This window comes from Anthonomus grandis, chromosome 21 (assembly GCF_022605725.1).
Source record: "Anthonomus grandis grandis chromosome 21, icAntGran1.3, whole genome shotgun sequence".
Taxonomy (NCBI): Eukaryota; Metazoa; Arthropoda; class Insecta; order Coleoptera; family Curculionidae; genus Anthonomus; species Anthonomus grandis.
In genome coordinates this window covers 248,253-261,783 of record NC_065566.1, presented here as the reverse complement: position 1 = coordinate 261,783, position 13,531 = coordinate 248,253, and the positions used below count along the sequence as shown (strand labels likewise).

General features: G+C 31.8%; 2 long non-coding RNA genes across 2 annotated transcripts in view; one reads left to right on the top strand and one right to left on the bottom strand.

The window, feature by feature from the left end:
• The first annotated feature begins 547 nt into the window (after positions 1 to 547).
• The window catches only part of LOC126748088 (uncharacterized), a 29,784-nt gene continuing 16,800 nt past the window's right edge, over positions 548 to 13,531 (top strand). The window contains exon 1 of the long non-coding RNA XR_007664625.1: positions 548 to 1,537. This is a non-coding gene — a long non-coding RNA (uncharacterized LOC126748088). The remainder of the gene's footprint in view (positions 1,538 to 13,531) is intronic.
• Positions 4,281 to 5,563, bottom strand: LOC126748086 (uncharacterized). The gene is made up of 4 exons (XR_007664624.1): positions 5,276 to 5,563; positions 4,971 to 5,108; positions 4,759 to 4,900; positions 4,281 to 4,702 (listed from the first exon to the last, which is right to left on the bottom strand). It is a non-coding gene; the product is annotated as an uncharacterized LOC126748086 (long non-coding RNA).

The window sequence follows — 13,531 nt, the reverse complement described above, 5'->3', positions numbered from 1 at the left end:
TGAATGGCCTTTAAGGTAAAAAAATACATTTTGAATTTGGAGCATAATTTAAAAACGTAAATGAAATTATCTGCATACTATGGTGAATACGCCATAACGTTCGTCAGTACAACAGTGTATTATAATTGAGAACTCTGTTTTAGCGTATTTACCATAGATGGCGCAATATAATAAAATATGAAGGTATTATTGAATATTGGTTATATTTATACGAGTTACTTGAGAGCGGAGCGTATTGTAACACATCATGGTTCTCTGAAGCATGATACCCAGAAATAAGTAAAATCTTTATTGTTGTGACGAATTCATAATGAGTTACTTATTATATTGGGTATTACGTCACTTATACCAAAAATCAATTAGAAAATTTTATCTCACACGCTCAACAATTGAAAAGAAGAAGAAAATAGACTTATTCACGTATTTAAAAGAAATATGAACTTAAATTTAACTTGAACTTGAATAAGTCTATTTTCTTCTTCTGTGAGATAAAAATTTCTAAATTGATTTTTGCTATAAGTGACGTAATACCTAATATAATAAGTAACTCACCCAGAAATAAGTTAGTAATATTTCAATAAAATGTATTTCTGATTATAATAGATAATGAGACCTTCCCTTTTCTCTCTGTATTTACTATAGATGTTAATTCTGTCGAAGTACTAAAAAAAGAAAAAGTTGGGTAGAGCACCATGCCGAGGCTAAGGTTTGAACTCAGAGCCTTATGAGGATACGGCAGGTCTCTTCCCCACTGCGTGTTTAGGGCACTCCTTGGATTATTGTAGAGATTTTTTTTTGTAGTACTGACAAAAATTTTAAAAATTTCTACTGGTCCCCACGGACCAAAGTAGACGCGAAGCGTCTACTTGTTACAATACGCTTCGCGTATTGTAAGAACGCATCCATCTAAATTGAGGGATTTTCGGACCCTGCGTCACATAAACGTTAATAACTTTGCTTCTATGGCGAGTTTTTTTTTCTGCTTTTCACCGTTTTATGTGGGAAGGTTGAGGCTACGTGATGATGTAAATTTTTTTTGGCCACGCCGCCCCGAAGGGGCGGGCGTGGCAAAAAACTGCTTTTTTCGCGAAAATAGGGTCCATGATCGGTGGGGGAAAAGTGACTGAACCGAATTTATTGAAACTCATTGACGTTAAAGCCCTCTATGGAAGGCAGTGCAGAAAGAAAGCTTTTTAAGATAAACCCTCTAGAAGTGGGATTTTTCTGTGAATGAAAATTGAACTTTTTGCGCGGTACCTCGCTGACTTAAACAGTTGTGGGGCCTAAACAGTAACGTTCTTAACAATGCGGATAAAACAGCCCTTTTCTGCGTGAATGTAGCTATCTTTTTTGTTAAAACAATTTTTTTCAAAAAGCAACTGCTTCCGAGATGAGCGAGCTCAAACGTAAAGTTTTTTTTTTCGAAAAAAAAAAAGTGAATTTTTCGAGAAATGATTTTTTTTCTACTAGTAAAAAATTTTTATAATTTTTTTTGTTTACACTATTTAAAAGCCTAATCCTTTAGGATTAAATAGAGGTATTAATCATGTCGCTAGGTATTATACAGGGTGAGCTGTGTTAACAAATATGAACCCCTTTTTGAGCCTTTTTTTGACCGATTTTTTCTATTTTTCTTAATAACTCTTTAATGGCGGCACCTAGAGATTTCAAACTTTCAGCGTTTTAAGAACTTTTTAAAAGCTATTTTTCGACATAGTCTACAGTCTTCTACGTAGAGCGGTTTTTGCTCTACACCTTTTTTTAACTTTGACGCTTTATACCGGCATACCTATGACACCTACGAAAACCATTTTTTTTCTGAAATCACCGGACACTATCTGGCTATAATCCACTAAAAACCGTTTTTCTTCAAATGTTACCGTTTTTCCGCATCGAGCTGTTATTTAGGAAAAACCCCCAAAAATAAGCCGTTCCAATCAACCAGTCATACCGTCGACACCACGGGAGCCAACGCATGGTACAATATAGTTGGCGGTCCAGCACCAAATTGACTCAATGTAAAAGCATACGGACGACGTCACTATCGAGTCGCACATGGTCAGATGACGTAAGCGCGGGGTTTTCGGGGTATTGTGGCGGCAAATTCGGCCCGTTTGCGCTACGAGTTAGAGTAGGAAAAGCGGTTTGAGAGAAGGATGGAGGATGTCTGGCAACAATTATAAACGCGTCGTGTTCGTCTCGTGACGTCATGAGTTATTTTTTTAATGAATATTATTAGTATTATGGGGACAATTTTACGCGGTTTCTTGATAAATTACTAGGATAAATAAAACGAATATAAATATTAGTAAATATATATTTGAAATATACAGAGGGTATTGATATTATGGAACATTTATGAGGATAATAATAGTATATAAATTGAATTATACGGGGGGTTTTAAGGTTTTAGTGCTTTCATAAGGAAAATATTACTTATAATTATAGTAATCATATTATAAAGGGTGTTTGAAGGTTTAATGACATTTACAAGAAAGATAATATTTATAAAAATAGTAATAGCAGCATAAAGTTAGGACAAGGTATAAATATCTGGAAAAAAAAATAGTAATCATAGTTTTATTTTAGTTAGGGTTTTTTTAGTGGGGGTTGCTAAATTGGTAATAAATTTATATTAATAGTTTATCAATTTAGAAAAAAAAAAGACATTGATGCGGTGTCAAAAAAAGGTGTATTTTTATATTTTTTTTACTATATTATTGAGATCACGGCTTTCATAGCTTCAATTCAATAAGTTGATAAATTTTTTTATTCGTTTTTTTTTCTTTAAAATTTTTAAAATCTTTAAAAAATTTTTTATTTTATTATAATTGCCTTTTAAAATAAAAATTAAAAAAAAAAAAACAAGAAACAAACCACTTTTTCCTATCCTAATACATTGCTTCTTATGGGACCTGATCTTCCTCTTTAGATTGTGACACTCGTATGAATCGTGGAAAAATTTGTCATAAAGCTTTTTTACTAGTTTTTGAATGCTCTTTAACTAGAAAAAAGAAATTTTGAATTCGGAGCATATTTTGAAAAAATGGTCATTTTGACCCCGGATTTTGTTGGAAAATCGAAAATTGCAAAGAAATAGGGTTTCTGTTCATTTTAGAGTCAAATTGGTAATAACCTTTTTTAAAGGTACTCTGAAGTAGTGCAAGATAGAAAAATAAAAAATCGACATTTTTCCATAGGACTCTTGATAATTCGATATTTATGTTTTACAGTTTTATTCAATTTTCTCCGATTCTATAATAGCTAGAACCAATTCGTTTTGACAGGCGAATACCTCTCAATATACCCAAGAACTTTTATTTGATACAAAAAGTTGTCAGAGTTATAGTTTATTTATAAAAAAATAAAAACCATTTTTTCGAAATTTTTCGTGGGTATACCCCTTTCGATTTTCGACCAAAAAAAAATTATTTTTTTATTGAGTTTTTTTACTGGAAATTGTTAGTTTAGGGTTTACTTTAAAATTTGCCAATAATCATTTTAGGAAAAAAAAATTGTACGGGGGAAAAAAAGTTTTCTTTTGTTTTTCCCACATTTTTACTAATATCTCGGCTCCTATAGCTTCGATTCAATTCGTTAATAGTTTTTTTTATTACCGATTCTTTTCATGTTAATTCTTTTTATATTTTATTACAATTGCTTTTCAAAATAAAAATGGAAAATAAAAAAAATCGACATAAAAACCTGGTTGTCTTATCCCAATACCCTAATAAATGGGACCCTCTTTTCCCTTTATCTTGTGGCACGTATAAATCGTGAAAAATTTACTTATTAAACTTTTCTACTAAGTTTTGAATGGCCTTTAAGGTAAAAAAAGAAGTTTTGAATTTGAAGCATAATTTGAAAACGCAAATGAAATTATTTTGAATTCAGCGATTATCTGCATACTTTGGTGAATACGCCATAACTTTCATCAGTACGACAGTGAATTAATTGATGAGTTGATTGAGCATATCCACCCTAGATGTCGCTAAAGAATTAACATTAATATTTTTAGTATATTTTTTTTTATCTTGGATGGCCTTTTCAATAGAAAGGTTTACTTTACTTACACTCATGAGCCATAAACTTTTTTGCTCTTGGTTTAACCTGGCTTCTTAGGGCAAAGCCTATTCCCTTCACCAAAAATGTAGGAAATAGAGAAAATAATATTGTCATTTGCCAATAACAACCTTTATTCTCCTTAATGTTTTTAGGCTCTAATGTTACATAACATACAATTATAATTTTTAATAAAGATATTACATGTGTGTCTATATTATGTGTTATGCTTTAATACATGTTCTCCTTATCTTAATAAAATTTTTTATATATGTACATATAATTTCTGCCTATTCTATGTGAACTATACAATTATTATTTAAATAATGTATAAAACTAATTAACTTAATAAGGTTACAAAATATTTATTACATGTCAAACCTGTATACAACTGAACTTTGTTATGAATATTTTTTATATGCTCATATGAAAAACTTAATTTGCAAAACTTAATAAGCAAAATGAATTTCGGCTCTGCTGTTGGTGCAAAATTGAAATCATGTCTCTTACTGGAATTTGACATGGGCTCACCTTCTACCAAATCGTTGACAGTTTCTCTGTTTGAAGTACCATGCTTCAAAGAAGTGGACAAACTTGTACTGGGTATAGATAAGTTTGTACTAAGCAATTCTGTATTTACCTTGAAAAAAATCAAGCTTCGGAATAAATAAAGATAAGTTGGAAGTATAGACCTACCTAGGTTTCTGACAATTTCTTTAATTTCTCCTTGGTTAACCTCTTTGCATGTGGAAAAGTAGTGAGGCCATTCATTGTATTTTTGTCAATATTATATTAATTACATACCAATGCATGGACTGAAGGTTTTTTATCCATTTGCCTACAAGGAACAAAATTTATAGAATGCCTCATTTAGGTATTAAAAAAAATGAAAGATTTAGTAAAAATACCTTAGTATTCCTTAGCAGAGATATTAATTTTTCTTTTTCCAGGGGCTCTTTTGGAAATTTAAAGAAATGACAGGTCCGTTTTTCGCTATGATGCTTTCAATCTGGTGCAAAACACATAACCTTTGTTGGTGTAGTCCACTAAAACACAAAAACAAAATTTAACACAAATATAACAATCAAAACATTATGACATAACCTTAAAATGTATGTATTTTCATAAATTTCAGGATTATTCACTAAAAATTGGTAATTATGAAACTGAATTTAAAAAAAAACTTTCGTATGTGTGTAATTGTGATACTTACATTTTATTTTCATATAGAAAAGTAAGAAAGATGTGGAGACTTAAAAATATCTTCCAACCTTTGTTTGGATTTGGGAACTCCCGTTGCCGGTGGCGTTTATGCTTGTGGGCCGGAAAGTGACATTGAAATGACAAGTGAAAGTGGACGTCTTCTTCTTTTTTTCTTCGATTTTTATGGCTTAAGCCCGATAGCAACCAACGTGAGTCAGAATTATGCAAAAACATGTTAAGGTGGCTTTACATAAAGGAATTAAGCTGTTTATACCAAACAATACCAAAGTTGTCAATTCATTTTTTTAGGCATAATTAACAATTAAATTGTAAATAATGGCTGAGAGTTAAAGGGTACACTTTATATTATTAAAATTAATAATAGACAGAATTTTATAACTTAATTGCCACCGAATAAATGTAACTATTTGGTAGTATAGTACTTTTTTCAATCGGACCAAAGCAACTTTTTTTTAAATATTTCCAATGTTGATCTGGTTTACGATTTTATTACCGATTCATTTTAGAACCCTGACATAATTTTGATATATGCAAGTTTTGAGAATATTTTCTACTAAACTAAAATTAAAGAACGGAGCGTATTGTAACACATCATGGTTCTCTGAAGCATGATACCCAGAAATAAGTTAGTTATATTTCAATGAAATTTATTTTTGATTATAATATATAATAAGACCTTTCCTTTTCTCTCTGTATTTACTATAGATTGACGAAAAACAAAGAAAAACACAAAGTCACGGTCTCACAACATGTAATTAAACGGGCTACACGTGTTTCGCTCTAGTTAGAGCATCATCAGTTACAGCATAAGTGTGTGGATGGCTTCTAAAGGCCTGATGATGCTCTAACTAGAGCGAAACACGTGTAGCCCGTTTAATTACATGTTGTGAGACCGTGACTTTGTGTTTCGTCAATTTTGTATGTTGGTCTCTTAGAGAATAATGGATGGGATTTTTGGATTTATTATAGATGTTAATGTTTTCCAAGTACTAAAAAAAGAAAAAGTTGGGTAGAGCACCATGCCGAGGCTAAGGTTTGAACTCAGAGCCTTATGAGGATACGGCAGGTCTCTTCCCCACTGCGTGTTTAGGGCACTCCTTGGATAATTTTGGAGATTTTTTTTTTGTAGTACTGACAAAAATTTTTAAAATTTCTACTGGTCCCCACGGACTAAAGTAGACGCGAAGCGTCTACTTGTTACAATACGCTTCGCGTATTGTAAGAACGCACCGGAAAAAAATGGTGGAGGTTCCGACTTGCGACACATAAACGCTAATAACTTTTGTTCTATGGTGTATTTTTTTTTCTGGTTTTCACTGTGTTATGTAGGAAAGTTGAGGCTACGTGATGATGTAAATTTTTTTTGGCAACGCCGCCCCGAAGGGGCGGGCGTGGCAAAAAACTGCTTTTTTCGCGAAAACAGGATCTTTGGCGGGTGGGGGAAAATTGACTGAGCCGAATTTTATGAAACTCATTTACATCAAAGACCTCCACGGAAACCTGCTCCCAAAGGGCGCTTTTTAAGATAAACCCTTTAGAAGTCGGATTTTTCTGTGAATGAATTTTGAACTTTTTGCGCGGTACCTCGCGGACTTAAACGGCTGTGGGGCCTAAACGGTAATGTTCCCGATAATGCGAATAAAACAGCCCTTTTCTACGTAAATGTAGCTTTCTTTTTTATTAAAACTATTTTTTTCCAAAAGAAACTCCTTCCGAGATAAACGAGCTCAAACTTAAAATTTTTTTTTTCAAAAAAAAAAAAAGTGAATTTTTCGAGAAATTAATTTTTTTCTACTTCTAAAAAATTTTTTAAATTTTTTTTGGTAACACCGTTTGAAAGCTTAATCCTTTAGGATTAAATAGAGGTATTACTCATGACGCTACGTATTATACAGGGTGAGCTGTGTTAACAAATATAAACCCATTTTTGAGCCTTTTTTTGACCGATTTTTTCTATTTTTCTTAATAACTCTTTATCGGCGGCACCTAGAGACTTCAAACTTGCAGCGTTTTAAGAACTTTTTAAATCCTATTTTTCGTCGTACTCTACAACCTTCTACGTAGAGCAGTTTTTGCTCTACACCTTTTTTTAACTTTGACGCTTTATACCGGCATACCTATGATACCTACGAAAACCATTTTTTTTCTGAAATCACCGGACACTATCTGGCTATAATCCACTAAAAACCGTTTTTCTTCAAATGTTACCGTTTTCCCGCAATGCGCTGTTATTTAAGAAAAACCCACAAAAATAAGCCGTTCCAATCAACCAGTCATACCCTCGAGACACAGGGAGCCAGCTCATGGTACAATAACGTTGGCGATCCAGCACCAAATTGACCCAATGTAAAGGCATACGGACGACGTCACTATCGAGTCGCATATGGCCAGATGACGTAAGCGCGGGGTTTTCGGGGTATTGTGGCGGCAAATTCGGCCCGTTTGCGCTACGAGTTAGAGTAGGAAAAGCGGTTTGAGAGAAGGATGGAGGATGCCTGGCAACAATTATAAACGCGTCGTGTTCGTCTCGTGACGTCATGAGTTATTTTATTAATGAATATTATTAGTATTATGGGGACAATTTTACGCGGTTTCTTGATAAATTACTAGGATAAATTAAATGAATATGAATAAATATATATTTGTAATATACAGAGGGTATTGATATTACGGGATATTTATGCGGATAATAATAATAGTATAAAAATAGTAATTATACGGGGGGTTTTAAGGTTGAGGGCATAAATAAGGAAAATATTATTTGTCTTAATAGTAATCGGAATATACCGGGGGCGTTAAGGTTTTAAGGCGTTTATAAGGAAAATAATATTTATAATAATAGTAATATTAATCTACAGGGTGTTTTAAAGTTTAAGTGCATTAATAAGGAGAATATTATTTATAATAAAAGTAATATTAATCTTCAGCATGTTTTGAGGTTTTGGTGCTTTCATAAGGAAAATATTATTTATAATTATAGTAATCGTATTATAAAGGGTGTTTTAAGGTTTAAGGACATTTACAAGAAAGATAATATTTATAATAATAGTAATAGCAGCATAAAGGTTAAGACAAGGTATAAATATCTGGAAAAAAAATAATAGTGATAATAGTTTTATTTTAGTAGGGTTCTTTTAGTGGGGGTTGCTAAATTGGTAATAAATTTATATTAATAGTTTATCAATTTAGAAAAAAAGACATTGATGCGGTGTCAAAAAAAGGTGTATTTTTATATTTTTTTACTATATTATTGAGATCACGGCTTTCATAGCTTCAATTCAATAAGTTGATAAATTTTTTTATTCGTTTTTTTTTCCTTAAATTTTTTTTATTTTATTATAATTGCCTTTTAAAATAAAAATTTAAAAAAAAACAAGAAACAAACCACTTTTTCCTATCCTAATACATTGCTTCTTATGGGACCTGATCTTCCTCTTTAGATTGTGACACTCGTATGAATCGTGGAAAAATTCGTCATAAAGCTTTTTTACTAGTTTTTGAATGGTCTTTAACCAGAAAAAAGAAATTTTGAATTTGGAGCATATTTTGAAAAAATGGTCATTTTGACCCCGGATTTTGTTCGAAAATCGAAAATTGCAAAGAAATAGGGTTTCTGTTCATTTTAGAGTCAAATTGGTAATAACCATTTTTAAAGGTACTCTGGAGTAGTGCAAGATAGAAAAATAAAAAATTGACATTTTTCCATAGGACTCTTGATAATTCGATATTTATGTTTTACAGTTTTATTCAATTTTCTCCGATTCTATAATAGCTAGAACCAATTCGTTTTGACAGGCCAATACCTCTTAATATACCCAAGAACTTTTATTTATTACAAAAAGTTGTCAGAGTTATAGTTTATTTATAAAAAAATAAAAACCATTTTTTCGAAATTTTTCGTGGGTATACCCGTTTCGATTTTTGACCAAAAAAAAAATTATTTTTTTATTGAGTTTTTTTACTGGAAATTGTTAGTTTAGGGCTTACTTTAAAATCGGCCAATAATCATTTTAGGAAAAAAAAATTGTACGGGGAAAAAAAACCAGTTTTCTTTTGTTTTTCCCACATTTTTACTTATATCTCGGCTTCTATAGCTTCGATTCAATTCGTTGATTATTTATTTTTTTTTCTTATTCTTCTTCTGTCAATTCTTTTGATATCTTATTACTATTAACTTTCAAAAATTAACCTAAAAAATAAAAAAAATCCACGAAGAAACCCGGTTTTCTTATTTCCAAACATGAATTCTTATGGGACCTAATGTTTCTCTTTATATTGTGACACTCGTATAAATCGTGGAAAATTTTGTCATAAGGCTTTTTCACTAGTTTTTGAATGGACATTAGCTAGAAAAAAGAATTTTTGAATTCGGAGCATATTTTGAAAAAATAGTCATTTTGACCCCGGATTTGGTTCGAAAATCGAAAATTGCAAAGAAATAGGGTTTCTGTTCATTTTAGAGTCAAATTGGTAATAACCTTTTTTAAAGGTACTCTGAAGTAGTGTAGGATAGAAAAATAAAAAATTTACATTTTTCCATAGGGCTCTTGATATTTCGATATTTATGTTTTACAGTTTTTTTCAATTTTCTCCGATTCTATGATAGCTAGAACCGATTTATTTTGACATGCGGATACCTCATAAAATTCCTGAGAACTTTTATTCGAAACAAAAAGTTGTCAGAGTTACAGTTAATTTAGAAAAAAATAAAAACCATTTTTTCGAAATTTTTCGTGGGTATACCCCTTTCGATTTTTGTCCAAAAAAAAAATTATTTTTTTATTGAGTTTTTTTACTGGAAATTATTAGTTAAGGGTTTACTTTAAAATTTGCCAATAATTATTTTAGGAAAAAAAAATGGTACCATGGGAAAAAACAAGTTTTCTTTTGTTTTTTCCACCTTTTTATTAATATCTCGGTTTCTATAGCTTCGACTTAATTCACTGATGGTTTTTTTTACTCCTTTTTCTTCATCTGTCTACTCCTTTCATATATAATTAGTATTGGCTTTCAAAAATAAAACTGAAAAATTACAAAAATCCACGAAAAAACCCGATTTTCGTATCCCCAAACATCAATTCTTATGGGACCTAATCTTTCCATTTATATTGTGCCACTCGTATGAATCGTGGAAAAATTTGTCATGAAGCTTTTTTACTACTTTTTAAGTCGTCTTTAAGTAGAAAAACGAAATTTTGAATTCGGAGCATATTTTGAAAAAATGCTCATTTTGACCCGGATTTTGTTCGAAAATCGAAAAATGCAAAGAAATAGGTTTTCCGTTCGTTTTAAAGTCAAATCGGTAATAATCTTTTTTAAAGGTACTCTGAAGTAGTATAGGATAGAAAAATAAAAAATTGAAATTTTTCCATAGGGCTCATGATAATTCAATATTTATGTTTTATAGTTTTTTTCAATTTTCTCCGATTCTATGATAGCTACAACCGATTTATTTTGACATACACATACCTCGTGATATGCCTGAGAACTTTTATTTAATACAAAAAGTTGTCAGAGTTATATTTTATTTATAAAAAAATAAAAACCATTTTTTCGAAATTTTTCGTGGGTTCGATTTTTGACCAAAAAAAAAAATTATTTTTTTATTGGGTTTTTTTAATAGAAATTGTTAGTTTAGGGCTTACTTTGAAATTTGCCAATAATCATTTTAGGAAAAAAAAATGGTACGGTGGGAAAAAACCAGTTTTCTTTTGTTTTTCCCACATTTTTACTTATATCTCGGCTTCTATAGTTTCGATTCATTTCGTTTTTGGTTTCTTTTATTCCTTATTCTCCTCATGTCAATTCTTTTTATATCTTATTACTATAAGCTTTCAAAAATAAATTTGAAAAATAAAAAAAATCGACATAAAAACACGGTTGTCTTATTCCAATACTCTAATAAATGGGACCCTCTTTTTCCTTTATCTTGTGGCACGGATAAATCGTGGAAAATTTATTTATAAATCTTTTTACTTAATTTTGAATGGCCTTTAAGGTAAAAAAATACATTTTGAATTTGGAGCATAATTTAAAAACGTAAATGAAATTATCTGCATACTATGGTGAATACGCCATAACGTTCGTCAGTACAACAGTGTATTATAATTGAGAACTCTGTTTTAGCGTATTTACCATAGATGGCGCAATATAATAAAATATGAAGGTATTATTGAATATTGGTTATATTTATACGAGTTACTTGAGAGCGGAGCGTATTGTAACACATCATGGTTCTCTGAAGCATGATACCCAGAAATAAGTAAAATCTTTATTGTTGTGACGAATTCATAATGAGTTACTTATTATATTGGGTATTACGTCACTTATACCAAAAATCAATTAGAAAATTTTATCTCACACGCTCAACAATTGAAAAGAAGAAGAAAATAGACTTATTCACGTATTTAAAAGAAATATGAACTTAAATTTAACTTGAACTTGAATAAGTCTATTTTCTTCTTCTGTGAGATAAAAATTTCTAAATTGATTTTTGCTATAAGTGACGTAATACCTAATATAATAAGTAACTCACCCAGAAATAAGTTAGTAATATTTCAATAAAATGTATTTCTGATTATAATAGATAATGAGACCTTCCCTTTTCTCTCTGTATTTACTATAGATGTTAATTCTGTCGAAGTACTAAAAAAAGAAAAAGTTGGGTAGAGCACCATGCCGAGGCTAAGGTTTGAACTCAGAGCCTTATGAGGATACGGCAGGTCTCTTCCCCACTGCGTGTTTAGGGCACTCCTTGGATTATTGTAGAGATTTTTTTTTGTAGTACTGACAAAAATTTTAAAAATTTCTACTGGTCCCCACGGACCAAAGTAGACGCGAAGCGTCTACTTGTTACAATACGCTTCGCGTATTGTAAGAACGCACCGGAAAAAAATGGTGGAGGTTCCGACTTGCGACACATAAACGCTAATAACTTTTGTTCTATGGTGTATTTTTTTTTCTGGTTTTCACTGTGTTATGTAGGAAAGTTGAGGCTACGTGATGATGTAAATTTTTTTTGGCAACGCCGCCCCGAAGGGGCGGGCGTGGCAAAAAACTGCTTTTTTCGCGAAAACAGGATCTTTGGCGGGTGGGGGAAAATTGACTGAGCCGAATTTTATGAAACTCATTTACATCAAAGACCTCCACGGAAACCTGCTCCCAAAGGGCGCTTTTTAAGATAAACCCTTTAGAAGTCGGATTTTTCTGTGAATGAATTTTGAACTTTTTGCGCGGTACCTCGCGGACTTAAACGGCTGTGGGGCCTAAACGGTAATGTTCCCGATAATGCGAATAAAACAGCCCTTTTCTACGTAAATGTAGCTTTCTTTTTTATTAAAACTATTTTTTTCCAAAAGAAACTCCTTCCGAGATAAACGAGCTCAAACTTAAAATTTTTTTTTTCAAAAAAAAAAAAAGTGAATTTTTCGAGAAATTAATTTTTTTCTACTTCTAAAAAATTTTTTAAATTTTTTTTGGTAACACCGTTTGAAAGCTTAATCCTTTAGGATTAAATAGAGGTATTACTCATGACGCTACGTATTATACAGGGTGAGCTGTGTTAACAAATATAAACCCATTTTTGAGCCTTTTTTTGACCGATTTTTTCTATTTTTCTTAATAACTCTTTATCGGCGGCACCTAGAGACTTCAAACTTGCAGCGTTTTAAGAACTTTTTAAATCCTATTTTTCGTCGTACTCTACAACCTTCTACGTAGAGCAGTTTTTGCTCTACACCTTTTTTTAACTTTGACGCTTTATACCGGCATACCTATGATACCTACGAAAACCATTTTTTTTCTGAAATCACCGGACACTATCTGGCTATAATCCACTAAAAACCGTTTTTCTTCAAATGTTACCGTTTTCCCGCAATGCGCTGTTATTTAAGAAAAACCCACAAAAATAAGCCGTTCCAATCAACCAGTCATACCCTCGAGACACAGGGAGCCAGCTCATGGTACAATAACGTTGGCGATCCAGCACCAAATTGACCCAATGTAAAGGCATACGGACGACGTCACTATCGAGTCGCATATGGCCAGATGACGTAAGCGCGGGGTTTTCGGGGTATTGTGGCGGCAAATTCGGCCCGTTTGCGCTACGAGTTAGAGTAGGAAAAGCGGTTTGAGAGAAGGATGGAGGATGCCTGGCAACAATTATAAACGCGTCGTGTTCGTCTCGTGACGTCATGAGTTATTTTATTAATGAATATTATTAGTATTATGGGGACAATTTTACGCG